This window comes from Giraffa tippelskirchi, chromosome 1 (assembly GCF_054371585.1).
Source record: "Giraffa tippelskirchi isolate mGirTip1 chromosome 1, T2T-mGirTip1v1.2.pri, whole genome shotgun sequence".
Lineage (NCBI taxonomy): Eukaryota > Metazoa > Chordata > Mammalia > Artiodactyla > Giraffidae > Giraffa > Giraffa tippelskirchi.
In genome coordinates, this window is record NC_137275.1 from 221,947,924 (window position 1) to 221,968,496 (window position 20,573).

The 20,573-nt window shown below is 40.6% G+C and overlaps 1 long non-coding RNA gene across 1 annotated transcript in view; it reads left to right on the top strand.

The window, feature by feature from the left end:
- LOC145540895 (uncharacterized) overlaps positions 1 to 20,573 on the top strand; it is a 137,581-nt gene that overhangs the window by 92,230 nt on the left and 24,778 nt on the right. Inside the window, exons 4-5 of the long non-coding RNA XR_014078622.1 lie at positions 2,595 to 2,717; positions 15,408 to 15,534. This is a non-coding gene — a long non-coding RNA (uncharacterized LOC145540895). The remainder of the gene's footprint in view (positions 1 to 2,594; positions 2,718 to 15,407; positions 15,535 to 20,573) is intronic.

Below are 20,573 nucleotides of genomic sequence, written 5' to 3' on the forward strand. Positions count from 1 at the left end.
CCCGATGCATCCCCTGCCATTGCGGTGGGATTCTTTACTGCTGAGCCACCTGGGAATCCCTAGAAATATTTAGCGCACTGTGCCCAGAGCAGAGTTACCACCACTCACCTTATCACCCAGGTAGACTCTGCCATTTGATCTCAGGGCTCTCTCTCAGAGATTTCGGCCTATTTCCAGAATTCTTTCCAATTATGTAAATGGTCTATTACAGCCTCTCACCCACAAAGCCTCTAGTAGTAAAAACATGCTCAGTTTTCTTGTTTTCAAGTTTCCTTGATCTGGAAATGTCATTTGCAAACCCTCAGCCATGCATGCATCTTCCTGCTTATATGATGACAGTTATGATGAACAGACACCTCTGCTTGAATCCACACAGCAGCGGTGAGCAACATTTGTGTTTGGCGGTGCACATTGAAATACTAGAATTTCTGTTGTCTCACTTGAAGGCACAAAAGGACTCAAAACAACACTAAACCAGTCAGTAACAATTACAACATCATCACTACCATAGTCTAACAATGCCTCACAGATCCGTCCTACAAAAGCATCCACAGTTATTGCACCATTCACTGGTCACCCCTTGGCACTGTTTTGTTATTTGAGGAGAATTTACGGCTCTGCAGAACTTTCTTGCAATCTTGAGACCTTAGCACACCCCGATCATTCTTTTTGCTGATCTGGTGTTTTATTGCACCTCCTACCTCTTACTGGCAGCAAAAGGTGTACACTGCACAAACCTCTCAGCACAGTGCTCCATCAGACAACCATCACCTTCATGATCTGCTTCTGCTGCTGAAGTCAAAGAGAATCGGACATCGGCATCTGGTGATTCACCAGGGATGGACTTGTCAGACACCATGTGTCGTGGGGTACCATCTTTTACAGAAAAGCAAAAGTCACCACTGTAAATCATGAAGGAAAGCTGGACTGCCTAAGAGGGAGCCATGCTTCAGGGAGAGCTTTTGGGACCCAACAGACAAGAATAAAGCCTCAGGAGATTGTCAGGAAAATGGTAGCTATATGGGATTGAAGGAAAATTCCCCTTATCTTCATTATTCATGAGAAAGAGGTAAAGAAACTTTCCAGAACAATCATGTAACTGTCCACCTTGAGAAAGATATTGCCAGGACCTCCTCAGTGTTCCAGTGGTTAAAACTCGGCTTTCTAATGAAGAAGTGTGAGTTCAATCCCTGGTCAGGGAACTAAGATCCCATATGCCACGGGGTGTGACCAAAGAGAAAAAAGAAAGGTATTCCCAACACAGGGTTTTCAGTGGAAAAGGGAATAATACAAGTGAAAAATGAAATAAGTCCCGGGAAGAGTTAAAACAAAGGGGGAGGCCTTTCTCGCTTTGCCTTCTAAGTACCATCATCAACTTCCTGAGATCCAACCACTCTACCTTTTTTCCAGGAAAAGTCCTTCTGTCTTATTCTTATTAGTGTGACACACACCTCGTGTCTTAGGTTGTTATGTCATAAGAGTCAGCAGCCAGAGAGTATTTAGTACTCTTATTTATTCCACCTATGTTCGTCCAGCTTCAGTTATCATTAGGATGTTCTTTATTGCTGCAAACTCTGTATGCACTTTAGAGACATTGCATAAGTGATGTCGTGTTATTGGTCTGCTGCCTTATCATTTCCCTGGAACTTAGAGAGTCCTTTAGCTATATTTGTTTCTCAGTCAGTCTGGTAGTTTTCATGTGTTCATGGAATTTCTATCACTTTTACTCCCTTCTCGCTCTCTTATGTTCTTTTTTTATTTACTAATTTCTACTTTTGTTTTAATTTTCTTCTTTGGTTATTATCATATAACCTTGTTATATGTTTAAGGTTGTCATTGTAATCACAGCTTCTCTATTAGTCAGACGGTTCAGTCACTCAGTCGTGCCCAACTCTTTGCGACCCCATGGACTGCAGCACGCCAGGCTTCCCTGTCCATCACCAACACCTGGAGCTTGCTCAAACTCATGTCCATCGAGTTGGTGATGCCATCCAATCATCTCATCCCCTGTCATCCCCTTCTCCTCCTGCCTTCAATCTTTCAAATGAGTCAGTTCTTTACATCAGGTGGCCAAAGTATTAGAGCTTCAGCTTCAGTATCAGTCCTTCCAATGAATATTCAAGACTGATTTCCCTTAGGATTGACTGTTTTGATCTCCTTGCAGTCCAGGGGACTCTCAAGAGTCTTCTCCAACACCACAGTTCAAAAGCATCAATTCTTAGACACTCAGCTTTCTTTGTGGTCCAACTTTCATGTCGGTGCATGACTACTGGAAAAACCATAGCTTTGACTAGATCGACCTTTGTCAGCAACTTCTCTATAGTGTAGGGCTTCCCTGGTGGCTCAGAGGTAAAGCCTCTGCCTGCAATGTGGGAGACCCGGGTTTGATCCCTGGATCAGGAAGATCCCCTGGAGAAATGGCAACCCATGCCAGTACTCTTGCTTGGAAAATTCCATGGGCTACAATCCATGGGGTCGCAAAGAGTCGGACGCAACTGAGCAACTTCACTTTCACTTTTCTCTATAGTGTATCGTATACTGGGATATTCAAAGCATTGCCTTAGAAAATAAGAATCTCATTTTTGATTCTGCAGGCTCTCATCCCTGGTATGAACTGGCTACCTGGATCTCTGTACATCACTTCCTAACTGAGCCCTGAATGTAATTATCTTCCTGTGTCTTCTCAACATATTCTTCATAGAATACCTGCATGCCTGGTGAGTTTTCTTTGGGTCCTCAGTTGTTTTCCCATTATCATGTAAATTACAGATATCAGAACCTAACCCCATGCTTCAAACTTGCAGTGCCTTGAAGATCATTCAGAAAAGAAAAAAACTTATTTTGGTCGTCAAAATATGAAGTTATTTTATTCATGCCATTATGACTGTGACATCATGAAGCAAGACTGGACAGCTTGCAGCTTGGTCCAAAGACCAGAGTCCTTCTTCCAAACATAAATCCCTTCTTTCATACAGCTCCCTCTCCCTGACCCATTCTTACCTCATCACCATTACCTAAGCAGCCTACATCTGCCGCTGTGCCCCACAGGGAAGAAATTACCAGAAGATAATAATTTTTAAAAATCCCTCAAATCTTGGGTGTTCCTTTACTTTGGAGACTTTGTATTATGGCATGCAACCTCTACCTTTTCATTTTAATACTTTTCTAGATTTGGGCATTATTCAACCTATCAGGACCTACAGTGTCTCTTAATCTATATTGAGCATCAAACGTCAGCCAACTATCAGAGTTGCTCGAACCCAATGCATCAGTTGAAGGAAAGACTAAAGGAGACTTAGGGTCTTACTGAGTTTAAGTTGCAAAATCAGGGAATGTGAGCTAAAAGATGTTGCAGGAGAACTTCATGCTGAAAATGAGAGTACAAAAAATGTTAGGCAGAATTCTATTCTGCTTCTTAAGTATTTAAGTGGTATATTCAGAGTAACACTTCCAGTTCCTTAGGGAAATTGACTTTAATAAAGCCAGTTTCTAGCACCTGACTCTTCCACTGCATTCTGAGTTCAAGACTCTATTGTGAGCCTCTGACCTTTGCCTGATTCCTAACCATGGGCTGCCTGATTCTGAATTGTACTTTGTACTGAGTCTCTTGGAGCAAGAATCATTGTTCTCCCCTGATACATGTATTCGTTTTTATTTAAATGCATATTGCTTTTCTTTTGTATGCATTATACTGCAGTCTTTTCATCTTATCTTTTTCTAGCTTATTTCTCCCAAGGCAGGATATCTACTGGGTACCTCCTTCTCTTAGCTATGGATTTTGGGGTCCACTGAGAAGTAGAAATCTAGAAGGAATTATTAAGACATTTCTGGTGGAGGGAGCAGGAGATGACAGCCTTCAGACTGTGATACATGTCTGATTCCTGAGGAAGGAGAAGGAAAAGAAAGGAAGACAAGAGTGGCAGGAGTTTTAAATTGCAGCATGGTTCCAGGAAAGATTCATCCAGGTCAAAAGGAAGACCTTGAGCCACAGTCACCCATTTGCTCAGTCCCTGTCTTACTAGTGTGGACCTTGTTTAATGCTCTTACTGCTCTCTGTTCGGAGAAGGCAATGGCACCCCACTCCAGTACTCTTGCCTGGAAAATCCCATGGACGGAGGAGCCTGGGAGACTGCAGTCCGTGGGGTCGCAAAGAGTCGGACACGACTAAGTGACTTCACTTTCACTTTTCACTTTTGTGCATTGGAGAAGGAAATGGCAACCCACTCCAGTGTTCTTGCTTGGAGAATCCCAGGGACAGGGGAGCCTGGTGGGCTGCTATCTGTGGGGTCGCACAGAGTTGGACATGACTGAAGCGACTCAGCAGCAGCTCTCGGTTACTGGTGGAGATCAGCCCATGGGAAGCATGATGGATCCTTGGGTCAGTGGCTGGGAACATCAGTCTGTTATGCTCCTTGTGCTAGGAGATCTGAAAGTTGCATTTTCCTATCTGCTACACTAGGTCAATGAACAATAGTGGGATTTAAGGCATCTTTATGAGATATTTTTGGCCCAAGGTCTTTTCTCATGACTTTTCCTATGCAATAGTCAATTTTATTCTGCCTCCGTATTTAAATCTTAACTCAAATATCAATTTTTCAGGGGAGTGTCTCTGACCATATCATTCAATGCTGTTCTCACTCTTGAACAGCTCAATACCCCATTATCCTGTTTTATTTTTCTCGTTGCCTGAATTGCTATTGGACATTATCCTATATATTTGAGTGCCTCTTTATTCTGTGTCTCCCCCACCCCAGTAGAGCAAGAGTCTAGTCTGAATTGTTCCCTATTCTATTGCCAAGGCTTGGAAAGAGTTCAATAGCAATGCCTAGAAAAAATAAGGTGCCCTTTAAATATTGGGTTGGCCAAAATGTCTTTCCATAATGTCATATGGAAAAACCCAGACAAAGTTTTCAGCCAACCCAGTATTATTGTTATTAAAGTTCTTTTTCTTCTAACTCTATTATTGATTGTGGATTTTTCTTCTTTAGACCATCTAAAATGCTGCAATCATCTCCAGTATTATACAACATTGTAGCCAGTATAATCAGGTCTCCTTCTCTTACTAGTGTGAACTAAAGTTGCCTGCCTATCAGTAGACAAAGGATGTTGTGGCCATCAAGCCATCAGCTACTGAAGAGGCCCCAGCTGTGCCCCGAGGGGCTTCAGGGTAGGACAGAACCAAATACTGGTCTTAGATAGCTAAGATGCACATCAAAGGAATGATTTCAGTCAGCCCAGACTCTTGCATCTTCCCATACAAAGAAAAGTGCTAAAATCATTCGAGACATCTGGTTTTCTTTAACTAACAGTAATCTTTTGATACTCCAATTACCTGGCTTTTGTTGCAAAACTCCTATATATCCTGGTTCCTCCCTACGTCTCCAGGGCAGTTTCTCAGAACTATCTGAGAGGCTGTCCTCTGGCTTAAGTTCTCAGGGTTATCCACCAGATGAAGGATAATTCTCAACTTGAAGGTTGTTCACTTTTTTTTTTTTTTCAATTCACACTAGTCTGTGAACATCTTGAAGGTAAAGGTCATGTTTTATACTCCATATAACAGTGCATGGGGTATCCAGTAGTGCTGCTAAATGAGTGTTGATAAATAGCAGAAGGAACAAAAGGAAGGTTCCCAGTGTATGCAGCTTTCTCAGTACATGCCATGTGCATAATGGCCCGTGAGCTAGTACAGTACAACATGTACATTTGAGTATACACACAACTATGGAAGAAACACAGCAGGAAAAGATGGGAAATGGACCCGAGAATGAGCAGAACAACTGTGAGCAAAGTCTGCAAGATGCCTTTTCTCTTTGCAGGAGGCGCATCCATTCCGTGATCAAACAGGAAGTACACAGTCAGGTGCGGAGAGGAAACCTGGTGTTTGTCTTTGTACTGGAGACAGGCCCCGAGGCCACTGCCTGATCCTGGGGCCAGGGCTGGCAGCTGATTGCTCCAGTATCCTTTCTGTGAGCACAACTGCTGTAGGCACCGATCAAAGGCCCTTCCATTCCACATCCCACACTTCAGTCACATGCCCCTGGAGAGAGTTTCCCCCTCTTCTTTCAGTCAATTCTGTTTCCTAGCAAACAAGGAGCAGTTGAGCTTGGCTGTTGAGCATCCATCCTGTCGCAATTTGTTGTTGACATTGTTCTCAGTTTCACATTCCCAGATTTAAAAACTATTGGCTTTCATTTTTTTAGAGGAGGAACGTACTGGGGCTCTGTGTTGATAAGGAGGAAGATTTGAAGGTTTTCTAACTGTGCTATCGTAGACCAGTTACCTAACTTCTTGGTGCATCAGTTCTTATAGCCCTGGAGTTTGAATTGCAATACCCATCTCTTAAGATTTTCCTGATGAATATACAAGATACTGTATGCTTTTGAAAACACAGTTTAAAGCCCATCCTCTGCTCAACACACTGTGATCCCCTGCACTGTCTCTGAAACAGCTCTCCCATAACCTGTATAGTTACCCGACAAAATGAATGTACCTTTAGTGGAGGAGGAAGACATGTATCGTCCCCCCACCCCAACCCCAATGCTGGTGCTTTTGTGTCACTGGAGAATAGGTTCTGTGTCCTAGTTGAGGTATTGCTTACAGAGGCAGTTATGAAGCAAAGAAAACCTTTCAATCTATTTATCAAAGGAGCCTTGCAGGCTTCTGCTTCAAGGTAGGTGAATCAATTAGGTGGTATTGAGCGGGGAAAGTTAATCTGCACCCAAAGTGTTTTACTGCACAAACAAGTTAAGTAAAAAATCAAGTGCAGGCCAATTGACTTTACTCCACCGTGGTTGGAAATGAAGGCAGAGGAACCATTCCGCCCTAACCTCTTCTAATTCTTTCTTACCTACGCCTTAGAGTAGAAGCAGATGTCTTGTGGGAATAAGAGACTGGAGGATCCTGACCTGTGACAAACAAGCAGTGTGACTGATGCTTATTAGCTTAAAGAATTAAAGGCTCTTGTGGGTATTATTGGTCTTTTAGTGACTTGGAAGGACTTTTATCCAGAAGAAAGTGTGGGCCAGTGAGTTTATGTTACAGGGAAACTAATATTTCTTCCAAAGAGATTTTCTTCTCTCTGCATATACAGTCATCCCTTGGTATCCATGGCGGACTGGTTCCAGGACCTCCATGGATACCAAAATCCACAGATGCTCATGTCCCATATATAAAATGGCATAGTATTTGCATATGATTTATGCAATCGTCCCATTTACTTTAAATCATCTCTAGATTGCTTATAATATCTAATACAATGTAAATGCTATGTAAATAGTTGTAAATACAATGTAAATGCTATGTAAATAGTTTCTGGCTGTGGCAAATTCTAATTTTGCTTTTTGGAACGTTCTGAAATTATTTTTCTGATGATTTTTGATCCTTGGTTGGTTGAATCTGTAGATGCAGAAAACAGAGATACAGAGGGCTGACTGCACTCCCATTAACTGGGGTTGCATCTTAGTGTTATCTCTGACAGCTCTCTCTTCGCACCCTACACCCAAACAGGCAATAATTCTAAGAGTGTGTTTTAACATATTAGGCCATTCTAAAGCCCTCCCCCATACCTATATTCTCATGAACTCTTACTCAGAATGTTCTGGAATTTTAGTTTACCTCTCTACTCCTTTGTCAGTCTGACTCTCATCTCTAGCTCATTTTGTACACTAAAACCTGAATTAGTCCTCCACATAACATGCTGGAAAGAATACACAGTTTGGTGTCACAGAGACTCCACTTTGTACCTCTGCTCAGCTATTTACTGACATTGGGAAAGTTACTCAATCTTCTTGAGCATCTACTCATCTGTAAAGTGGGAAAAATCACAACCCTACATCACAAAACACTTATGACACATAAAAACGGTAGTTCATGGAAAGCATTTAGTATAATGCTTGACAACCTAGTAAACACTCAATAAACAGAAGCTGTTAAAACACTGTAGGAGTTCATTGAAAAATGGCTTTTCTGACTATGTCATTGTTCTTCTAAAACACTAGTTTCCTTGTGAGTGGAAAACATGTCTGAGTCATCTGTGTTTCAACACAAGCATGTGCAACGCAACACTTAGGCAAGTATTCTTAGCAATTCTGGGCTTCTCTGATGGCTCAGATGGCTAAGAATCTCCTGCAGTGTGGGAGATCTGGGTTCGGTCCCTGAGTTGGGAAGATCCCCTGGAGAAGGGGGTGGTTACCCACTCCAGTATTCTGGTCTGGAGTATTCACATGGTCATAGGGGACTGACAGGTTAGAGTCTAGGGGGTCACAAAGTGTTGGACACGACTAAGCGACTAACACTTTTACTTTTTTCAATTCTACTTATTATAATTAAGGCAAAATCTCAGCTTTACTGCTTATCTTGTAGCAAAATATAAATAGAGGAGGGATTGTTTCCAGATGGGACAATATTGTAAACAAAGTTGTGGAAATAGAGATCAGTGAGTAAAACATAGTGAATGTCTATGCAAAACATCCTGTGCAAAAACATTCTGATGACCCCAAAACAATAATTTATGTAGTGAATCAATAAGACAGATATACTGTGGAAAGGGGCTTCAGGGAGGCTCCTAGAGGTCCCACAGTGCTAGGATATGAACATATGAGCACTAGGTGCTATGCAGAGTTTTAAGCAGGGGAGTTGACGGAATGCGCTGGGCAAGAGAAACAGTGTCCACCCATTTAGGTCGGAGAAGGACAAGGCACAGTGCCTTTAGAGCTCAGAACAAATCACCCAATTCTATTTCCCGAATTGTTCATCTTCTATGAGGCATGATGAATGCTGACTTTAGACTCCTTCCTTTGGTTCTGCCAGCAATTCAGTAGCTTAATCTTTTTTCCAATCTCAGCTGTTGCCTAATAATCTGTTCCAGGCACAGAAATTTCATTAACTCCTCAATGATGTCCACAGGCTTTGACCATGGATTTCATCTGTTAAGCTGCTTTTATTTCAGCTACTATACAAATTACCCTCTGCCTGGGAAAAAAACAAAAAGAAGCGTGTTGTTGGGCGGGTGGGGGAAGCTACAAGAAAAAAAGAATGGCTGAAGCCCTTCTGTATTTCTCAAACAACTTTCCTCTCCGTGAAAATAGATGTCCAGGGAAGAAATTGAATTTCTAAAGCAAGGACTCGATAATGGAGTGACCCCGAATTTTCTCACTGGTAGCTTAAGAGGGGGCCACTGTCACAACCAGCATGATATGTGATTGTCTTATCATCCCCAGAAAACTGTGTTATATTTGGTAGAAATGGAACTGTGGCTGGTGCTAGAAATGTGCTGAATGCACACTGATTTCTGCTAAGTCTGAGAAGCCAGGAGATGAAGGGGTGGAGATGGAAAAGTGGGAAGGGGAATGGGAGGGCGGAAGGAGAGTTCCACTAAAGATCTCCTGCTTGAAAGTCTCGCCATGTTGCTGTGCATGAGACTGGGATTTCAGGCATCAGTGGAAAAGGTATTTTTGGACAGGAGTCATACTTCATAACTTTCCCTCTGTGAAGCTTCTTCTAACTTGTAGAGCAGTTGCAACTTCTCCTGAATTCCTGTGACACGTTTGCTTTTCTTGTGTGTCCCTTATCAAAATGCATCAAACCATTTGATTTACATACCTGTTTTTTTCTTCACCTTGAAATTCTTTGAGGGCAAAGGTTGTGTTATATGAGGCTAATGCCAGTGTTTGGGGACTAGAAATTCTCTAGATATCAGCAACAGTTGCTAAGGACAGAAGTTCCTAATTGGTAACCAAGGAAACCAGAAATACAGTAAAAGATGGAGCCAATTTTGGATTAAATAGAACAATGTGTGCAAACTGAATATTACAGGATCTAGACACAGTACCTGGTGACATGCAAGTAGAGCTGGGGTGTTTACTCTGTCACTTCAGTTAACACATTTGTATATAAGCATTTCTGTTATTCTGCCATGTAGAAATTTAGCTAGACACTCAGGAGCTTCTAGGGGAAGAGACAGTGATTTAGGGTGGAGTGGGTATTCTTAATGGTTGTTTTCTTATTTGTCTGTGTTGAGAATCTGGTTGCAACTTTACTATCTCCCTCTAGGATCTGACTGTATTATAATACACAAGAAGGGGTACAGGGCTAATGGTGCTAAGGAAAGACCATAGGAGGTCCTCTCTAATTCTGGGTGATGTTTCCACGTAGGCATTTATAAGAGGTTGACCATGCACGAGCTAATTTTTGCTTGTTGACATGCCTTCAAAATATTTTTCATAACTAATTTTTGGATCAGTGTTTTATCTTGAAATAAAATGGCAGGCTACAAACACTTTCAAATGGGTGGTTTCTAAATTTTGTACACAGTGTCTTATACAAAAAAAGATGTTCACCCATTGATTATGTTGCATTTAAAACACTTTTCATGTTTTGACAGATACTGTTTATTTATAAGCTATAAGAATGTCTTCTAATGTATATAATGATCAAGGTAGAGATGGCTTAATTTAGTAAAGTTATGAATTGATGAATTTCTGTATTGGATGGCTTTAATTTTATTTTCTTTGGAAAACATGGAGTCAGTTTCACATCTCCTATTTCTCCATATTTCTCTACAAAATACATAGGCTGGCACTCTTAGTTCATAAATGGAAAAGTTTGAGGACCAGAAATATCAATCAACATGCTCAACATCACGAGATACCTATGATAAAAGCAGAATTTGAAGGCCCATTCTTTGTTTGGAAATGACTAGACCCCCAAACTAACCTAATATTGTAGATCAATTATATATTAAAAAAAAAAAAAAAAAACTGTTGTGAAAAAAAAGAGGCTAGAATCTAGTGCAGTTTTCTGAAAGAGAGATAAGAGAATACCCTGGGAATTTGTTTCAAGTACAACTTTCTACCCTAGACAACTACGCCAGAATGTCTGGAGATGCACGTGAAAATTTGTGTCTTTAGTATGCACTGAATGTAATTCTTCCACACATTAGAGATTGAGAAACATCCAAAAAAAGACAATTGCCAAAAAATTCTTTAGGGATATATATTCTTCTTTTCTCTTTAAAAAAAAAAAAAAAAGGAAACTTTATTGGTGAGTAATTGAAAAATATAATTTTATATACATTTAAAGTGTACAGCATGATGATTTGATATGCATATACATTGTAGAATGATTACCAAGATCAAGATAATTAATGCATCTATCACCTCACACAGTTAACGTTTGCTAAATCTTGTGTGTGTGTGTATGTGGTATGAATACTTAGGATCTACTCCCAGCAACTTTCAACTATGCAGTACTGTAGTCACCATGCTATGCATCAGGTCCTCAGAACTACTACTTCTTTTTTTTTCAATGAATTTTTACTGGGGTGTATTTGCTTTACAAAGTTGTGTTAGTTTCTTCTGTACAGCTAAGTGAGTCAGCTCTGTGTACACATATATCCCCTCCTTTTTGGATTTCCTTCCTGTTTAGGTCACCGCAGAGCATTGAGTAGAGCTCCCTGCGGTGTACAATAGGTTCTCATTCAGTTCAGTTCAGTTCAGTCACTCAGTCGTGTCCGACTCTGTGTTACCCTGTCATGGACTGCAGCACGCCATGCTTCCCTGTCTACCACCAGGTCCTGGAGTCTACTCAAACTCATGTCCATTGAGTCGGTGATACCATCCAACTATCTCATCCTCTGTCATCCCCTTCTCCTCCCGCCTTCAATCTTGCCTAGTCAGGGTCTTTTCCAATGAGTCAGTTCTTTGCATCAAGTGGCCAAAGTATTGGAATTTCAGCTTCAGCATCAGTCCTTCCAATGAATATTCAGAACTGATTTCCTTTAGGATTGACTGGTTGGATCTCCTTGCAGTCCAAGGGATTCTCAAGAGTCCTCATTAGTTATCTGTTTTATATATAGTAGTGTATACATGTCAATCCCAATCTCCTAATTCATCCCACTCTCCCTTCCCCTCTTGATATCCATAGGTCCATTCCCTATGTCTATGTATTTTTTTCTGCTTTGCAAATAAGTTCATTTGTATCATTTTTCTAGATTCCACATAAAAGTAATAGATATTATGTGATGTTTGCTTTTCTCTTTCTGATTTACTTCACCCTGTATGACCTACATGACTCCATTTCTGCCCTCTCCCATTCTGTGGCAACCATCATTCTAATTTTATCCTCCATTTCTATTAAATCAACTTAAAAAATTTCATATATATGTGATACCATACAGTATTTTATCTTTTTCTGTATGGCTTATTTCACTTTGTGTATTTATTTGCACTGATTTATTTGCATTGATAATCCATCTTGTGCTAAATGGCAGAATTTTCTTCTCTTTTATGGCTGAATAACATTCAATAATATTCCAGTGTGTGTGTGTGTATGTGTAACATTTTCTTTATTCATTAATCCATCCAAGGACAGTTAGATTATTTTCATCCCTTGGCTATTATAAATAATGCTATGTGAACATAGGTGTGCAAATATCTCTTAAAGATACTTATTTTAATCCCAAGAGTAGGACTGCTGGATCATATGGTAGAGTTTTTATTTGTTGAGGAACCTCCATATTATCTTCCATAGTGAAGTGAAAAGTGTTAGTTGCTCAGTTATGTCTGACTCTTTGCAACCCATGGACTGCAGCCCGCCAGGCTCCTCTGTACATGGAATTCTCCAGGCAAGAATACTGGAGTAGGTAGCCATTCTCTTCTGTGGAGGATCTCCCCAACTCAGAGGTTAAACTTGGGTCTCCTGCTTTGCAGGCAGATTCTTTACCATCTGATCCATCATATAATTTTACATTCCCACCAGTAGTGTATAAAAGTTCCCTTTTCTCCATATCTTTGCTAACATGTATTATCTCTTGTCTTTTTGATAATAGCCATCTCACTGTGGTTTTGATTTGCATTCCCTGGATGATTATTGACCCGGAGCGTTTTTTCATATACCTATTGCTGTCTTCAGAAAAAGTCTATTCAGGTCTTTTGCCCATTTTGGTAGAATTATTTGCTTCTCTTCTATTGAGTTGTATGAGTTCTTTATATATTTTGGATATTAACTCCTTATCAGATACATGGTTTGTAAACATTTTCTCCTTTTCTCTATGTTGCCTTTTTAATTTTTGATCACTTGCTATGCATAAGCTCTTTAATTTGATGTACTTGCACTTAACTAATTTTAGCTTTTGTTACCTGTGTTTTTGGTCTCTTATCCAGAACACTCTACTTTTGCAATTGCTTAACTTCTTTCTGTAAGAAAAGTCCTTACCACCATTCCTATTTCCACTCATCTGTGATACTAAGACTGATCCCAATTAAGATGTCTGCAAAACTCTACAATCCCAAATATTTTAGACTTGAGTTCCTTCTCACTCTGCTATTACCTCTATGCCTTCTTCTCTTAAGGAAGCAGCGTATAGCGTAGCGGCCAAACTCCGTTTCTATGGTCAGCCAGAACCACCACTTCTTCTACTTATTGAGAGAATGATAAACACGTGAACACCGAAGTCTTCTTCTAGATGTGAGATATGCCGTAACTCATGCGAAGTGTACAGTAATGGGTGTGGTATGATTGGATAGATATGATTAACATTGAGATAAATAACATCAGTCAGACCCAGTGGTCACATTCATCTCTGAGCCTGAATTTTGTCAGTTGGATTCTTATTTTCATTTCAGAGTGTCATCATTTTTCTCTAGTGCAATGGTCTTTCAAAATGTGGTGGTCGGGACACCTACATCAGAATCAGAATTGCTTAAAATGAGATCCCTGGGACTCACGCCATGCTATTGAATTTCTCTGGTGAAGTTTAAGAATCTCATTGCAAAAAGCTCCCAGTTTATCCTGATGTACACCATGATTTGAGAATCCTTTCCTATTCTAGAATTGAAGTCTATTGGGATTGTACAAGGTATCCCATCCCTCCACAATTTTAATGGGACTGTTTTTAGCTGTCTGCGTCTCTGAAACTCTCCTGCCTTTGTTTTCATTTTGTGTTTAACATAATTACCTAGCATCTTCTTTACTCAAAGTTGAAACCTTCAAAGATGACTCTTCTCCTGAATTCCATCCTTTATTTACTGTCACTCATTTAAAACAGCGACAGATGCTCGGGGCTGGGGCGATGGGATGGCCCAGAGGGATGGGATGGGGAGGGGGGTGAGAGGGGGGTTCAGGGTGGGGAGCACATGTGGACCCACGGCTGGTTCGTGTCAGTGTGTGGCAAAAACCACTACAATATTGTAAAGTAATTAGCCCCCAACTAAAATAAATAAATTATTAAAATAAAATAAAATAATAAAATAAAATAAGACAGCACGTTTGCCTCCTAGACCATTCTCCATGTGTCACTTCCCCGCAGCATGCACAGCTCTTGGCTGGATGTGTCCATTTCCTCCCGTTTTCATCAGCACATATATTTCACTGTTTTGTTCTTTTTTTTCTTCTTTTTCCTGGATGATGTCACTCATAATTTAGAGGAGCATCTTTACTTAATTAGCACCCATGCCTTTCTGGTGGGACTTGACTCCACCTTTGGCGTCTGAGATGAGCCTGAATAGCTTGAGTGGATTAAGACATGCCATCTCCCTGGTGACTAGCTCAGGAATGACCACTGATCAAACCTGATCAGTGAGGGAAAAAAGGAGACATTGGGAATGGGGAGAAGGTTGATTTCAAAAAACAAGCATATTCTTTTTTTGTGAAAATTATTGGAAGACATACTATTTTTTCCTAAGCCGGTGGCTCACAATCCTGCTTATATGTTAAAATTGCCTGATCAGGTTAATCTGCAGTGTTCAAAGAAATAGTTGCGCTTGTTACTTTTTTCCCTTCAGTGTGGTTATGCTATTCATTTCAAATTCAACAAGGGATATTTGTTTTTGTTTGTATTCTGTTTCATCTTTCTTCCCCATCCTTGCTAATAATTTTTGAGTATGTGTATAAATCCAGTACCAAAGGTGAAACTACAGAAAGTTATCCCTAGGGAAGTGCTACTACACCCACATTATGTTCACCCATCTCCCACTCAGGCCCATTGGGAACCAATCTGATTAGTCTCTAAGTTCTCCATCCTCTGATTTTTTAATGCACAGGCAAGTAGAAATGTATATTTCTCTTTCTTACACAAGGGGAACATGTATAGCTATTTTTTTTTTATTTTTGCATTTTGCTTTCTGTAAATGACAATATATCCTGGAAATATTTTCACATCAGTCCATGGAGATTGTTTTCATTCTTTCTCAGCTGCACATTATATCACTCTACTTGTAGATGTACCAAAGTTTATTCACCTACTATACTACGTGACTTTTTAATGTCTTATTACCATTATTTTAAAATTACAAACAATGTTCCAATGAATCAATGTATATCTACATATTTTATATATCTGGAGGATAAAATTCAGAATAAATTTCTGTATGAAGAATTACTGGTTCAAATATCAAATGCCTCTTTTTTAGATATTGCCAAATTCCCATCCAGAAATGATTGTACCAGTCTCCACTCTGATCAGCAATGTATGAGAGCATCAGCTTGCCCACAGCCTGGCCGAAAGAATGTGTTATCACACTTATGTCCACCTGATAGGTAAGAAATGTCTCAAGGGCTTTCCTGGTAGCACAGCAGTGAAGCATCTACCTGCCAACGCAGGAGATGCAGGTTTGACCGCTTGACCAGGAAGGTTCCCTGGAGAAGGAAATAGCAACCCACTCCAGTATTTTTGCTTAGAAAATCCTATGGACAGAGGAGCCTGGTGAGCTACAGTCCATGCAGTTGCAAAAGAGTCATACACAACTTAGCAACTAAACAACAATAATGATGAGAAAAAGCGAGTATGCACGCACAGAATTTTCATATGTTTTTCTCTATGTCTGTAGTTCTAACCTGTGAATATACATTAGAATTGCTGTGTGTGTGAGTTTAGCATGCACATATATATATATCTTCTAACCTAGGAGCTTTTCATTTTATTTAGAAAGAACTGCTGATGATTCTGATACACAGCCAATAGTGTAAACTGCTGCTTTGGGTGATGTAGAATGAGGACATGGGTGTAGAACTGCAACAATCATCATCATCATATGAAAACTCACCTGAAAAAGAAGCCAAGAGACAAAGAGGAAAATACTGACCCACTAGAGTAACCGATACATATGTGTGTGCTCAGTCACTTCAGTCGTGTCCAGCTCTTTGCAACCCTGTGGACTATTGCCGGCCAGAATCCTCAATCCAAAGGGTTCACCAGGCACCACTACTGGACTGGGTTGCCATGCCCTTCTCCAGGAGATCTTCCCGACCCAGGGATCGAACTCCCATTTCATGCATTATAGGTGGATTCTTTACCAACTGAGCTACCAGGGAAGCCCCAACCTACACATATAGCCAGTCCCATCTCTATCCTTCATTTACATGATTCAGTGGATTTTTCCCCAGAAGTCAATATTTTTTTTTTTTTTTATGTATGATCAATAGTTTCATTTCCTTGCTTCAGTATTTTCTTTTTGCCTAGAATGTTCTATTCCCTCTCCACTCTACCCCCTACCCCATTTCTTTAATGTATCTTAGGCTCTGAATAATCCGTTATTGCTTCAGTTTAGAAACCCCTGCCCTGAAACTCTTCTCTGCTATCCTCATCGCCCTCTTCATCCTCTGTTTGGGCTGTGTATTTTTTTTCCTTGCACTCTAGCTACTAAAACTTGTGTGTGTGTGCTATGTTGCTTCAGTCGTGTCAGACTCTCTATGACCCTGTGGACTGGAGCCCAACAGACTCCTCTGTCCATTGGATTCTCCAGGCAAGAATACTGGATTGGGTTTCCATGCCCCTCTCCAGGGGATCTTCCCGACCCAGGGATCGAATGTGTGTCTCTTAATATGTCTCCTGTATTGTAGGTGGGTTCTTTACCACTAGTGCCACCAGATAGTGAGGATAGAGCAGAGCCATATGCTTTGTTACGTCTCTTCGTCTGTGTTGTGAGTCCCTTGCATGCATGGACTATTTTTTAGCCATCTATGTAATAGAGGGAGGAAGGACTCAAGCTGCCTTAGTTTTGAAATAAGAAAATCTTGCCTAAAATAAGAAAATGGGTATACCTATGGCTGATTCTTCTTGATGTTTGACAGAAAACAACACAATTCTGTAAAGCCATTATCCTTCCGTTAAAATATAAAGTAGAAAAAAAGACTAAGTCAAAATCCCTCTTTAAATATATAGTTGATGATTATTAGTAAATGGATACATCCATGTAACCATCACTATAAAATAAGCAAGAGAAATATTTTTCAGTTCTTAAGTTTCCCCTGTGCCCTTTCTTTGTCAGTCGTCCCACCTTCCGCCACTCTGGCCCCGAAGCAACCATAGGTCTGTTTTGTGTCACTGTAGATTAGATGTAACTTTTTCGGTTTAAATTTCTCAGAACCGGTCAAAATATTATCTGAGGAGGTTGTGCCACTTTCCGTTTCCACTAGCATGTATGAGCGTTCTAGTTGTCCCACAAATTGTCAGCAGTTGCTATTGTCAGTCTTGTTTAATTTTAGTCATTTTAGCTACTGTATTTCTTTGTGCCTTGAATTCTAGGACTTTAAAAAAGTTAAAGTGACTAATTCAGGTGATTAAAAAATTGACCAAGTCTCTTTAGATGACCCCAACCATCCTTCCTCTCTATATATGTGCATGCTATTCTTCCTATCAAGAGATACAGTTTATTTCCTCTCCTCTTCAATCTGGGATAGCGTTTGAACTGGTTTTGACCAACAAATGGAGCAGAAGTGATGCTCTTGAAATTCTGAAACCAAGACTTAAAAGGATTGACAGCTTCTACTTCCTGGAGCTAGAAATTCACATGCTTTGCTGTTAGAAGCCCAACTCATATGGAAGTTACATCATGGTTGACCAGATAGCGGAACTCTCAACTAGCGAATAGCCAGTTGCATGTGAGTAAGACTTCTTAGACATTCCTGCCCTGCTAAGTCTCCTCTTGGCCAGACCCTGTGAATCATCCTACTGAATCCGCTCGACCCATAGTTGTGAGAGATAATAAAATGGCTGTTTTAAGCCACTGAGCTTGATGGTATTTTGCTGAGTAGCAATAGATAATAACCAAAATATTATTATACAAAATGCTTAACCTAAGGCTCATTTAATATTTGCCAAACATTAATACACCCATTCATTCAAAATGCATTCTCTGTATACTAAGCACTGTGCTAAATATGACAGTACTGCCGTGTGTCTGGAGAAAAATAAAAGGAGATTGCTTTCTCCATTCACAAATGATAGCATTTAGTTATAACATTTAGGAATCTTTTGACTATAAATCATTGACCCTCATTTGGCCTTGATCAAGAGTCTCTTTATCCCAGTCAGGCCTCTCTGCACTGAGTACCATGAATCTTCCACATCCCCTCCTCTAGTGTAACCCTTGTAGGACCTGGGATACAACACCACCTGCTACTTAAGAAACAGTGGAAACATGACCTACTTCAGTCACGTCACGTCAGCAGAGATTTTTGTCTTGCAACAGTTCATTCTTTGAGTAAATGAGGTGCAGTCTTGAATAGCTGTAGAATAGTAGATTGATCGCTGATGGAGCCCACTCAAGCAGCCCCATTCCCCGCCACTTAGATCATCCACCACTCAGATCCCCCACTGCTCAGATCCCCCACCGCTCAGCCGCAGTTCACAGGCAGCCGTGACAGACTGAGTCCAGAAAGAGCACAGCAATTGCAGCTGCCTTGATGCCCAGAGCACAGAATGCCCTTTATGCCTCTTTGGAGAATGAAAGAGATGGAATGACCCACCGTACTGCACTCTGGCCCTGACGATGCTCTTCTCCATCCTGTTCTCACAGCAAGGGACATGGGAGGCTCATTGATGTTTTGAGCTGGATGAGACCTACTGCAGCCCAAACTCATTTACCAGATGAGTGAATGAGTAGATTACTCATTTACCATTTACCAGATCCAAGGAAAAGGAGGCCCCAGGAGGTTAAGTGATGCTCTACTAAATCATACAAGGAACTGGAAGTATGGCTCCGACCACATGTCAGGTCACTAGAATCTTAATCATATGTCCTTTCTATTTGAATATCCTGTCTCTCTGCTTCACTGGTGCTTGGGACTTTTTTTTCCTCCAATAACTGCTCATGCTTTGGAATAAATTTACTGTTTCCTCCAGAGTATAGATCATAGAGACCGGGATATGTGCCAGGACCATATCTAAAACCTCATCACCTTCCTGTCACTAGCAACCTTTTACCTAAATAACTTCATAATTTATTATTCAGCAAAGTTTCCTGGGTGACTCAGTTCAGTCGCTCAGTCGTGTCTGACTTTTTCTGACCCAATGAACCGCAGCATGCCAGGCCTCCCTGTCCATCACCAACTCCTGGAGTTTACCCAAACTCATGTCCATTGAGTCAGTGATGCCATCTAACCATCTCATCCTCTTTCATCCCCTTCTCCTCCTGCCTTCAATCTTTTCCAACATCAGGGTCTTTTCCAATGAGTCGGCTCTTCACATCAGGTGGCCAAAGTATTGGAGTTTCAGCTTCACCATCAGTCCTTCCAATGAACACCCAGGACTGATCTCCTTTAGGATGGACTGGTTGGATCTCCTTGCAGTCCAAGGGACTCTCAAGAGTCTTCTCCAATACCACAGTTCAAAAGCATCAATTCTTCAGTGCTCAGCTTTCTTTATAGTCCAACTCTCACATCTATACATGACTACTGGAAAAACCATAGCCTTGACTAGATGGACCTTTGTTGACAAAGTAATGTCTCTGCTTTTTAAATATGCTGTCTAGGTTGGTCATAACTTTCCTTCCAAGGAGTAAGCATGTTTTAATTTCATGGCTGCAATCACCATCTGCAGTGATTTTGGAGCCCCAAAAAATAAAGTCTGACACTGTCTCCACTGTTTCCCCATCTATTTGCAATGAAGTGATGGGACCAGATGCCATGATCTTAGTTTTCTGAATGTTGAGCTTTAAGCCAACTTTTTCACTCTCCTCTTTCACTTTCATCAAGAGGCTTTTTAGTTCCTCTTTACTTTCTGCCATAAGGGTGGTATCATCTGCATATCTGAGGTTATTGATATTTCTCCTGGCAATCTTGATTCCAGCTTGTGTTTCTTCCAGCCCAGTGTTTCTCATGATGTACTCTGCATAGAAGTTAAATAAGCAGGGTGACAATATACAGCCTTGACGTACTCCTTTCCTATTTGGAACCAGTCTGTTGTTCCATGTCCAGTTCTAACTGTTGCTTCCTGACCTGCATACAGGTTTCTCAAGAGGCAAATCAGGTGGTCTGCTTTCCCATCTCTTTCATAATTTTCCACAGTTTATTGTGATCCTGGGTGACTAATATATAGAAAAATTCTATATCTACAGTAAAATTCAGTATGTGATAACTCTGTGTATGATAATTAATCATTTAATTAAATATTCCAATGAAATGAATCCTGATTGTTTTCATGAAGCAGCGTAAGTCATACAAATATTACAGAAATCAGACAAAGTGAACCCAGCCTAGAGCCTTGCTCTGGTACAATAGCATCGGCAAACAGCTGGCAGGGTGTTAGAAATGCAGGTTCTCAGGCTATGCCCCAAGCCTACTGAATCGGAAGAAGA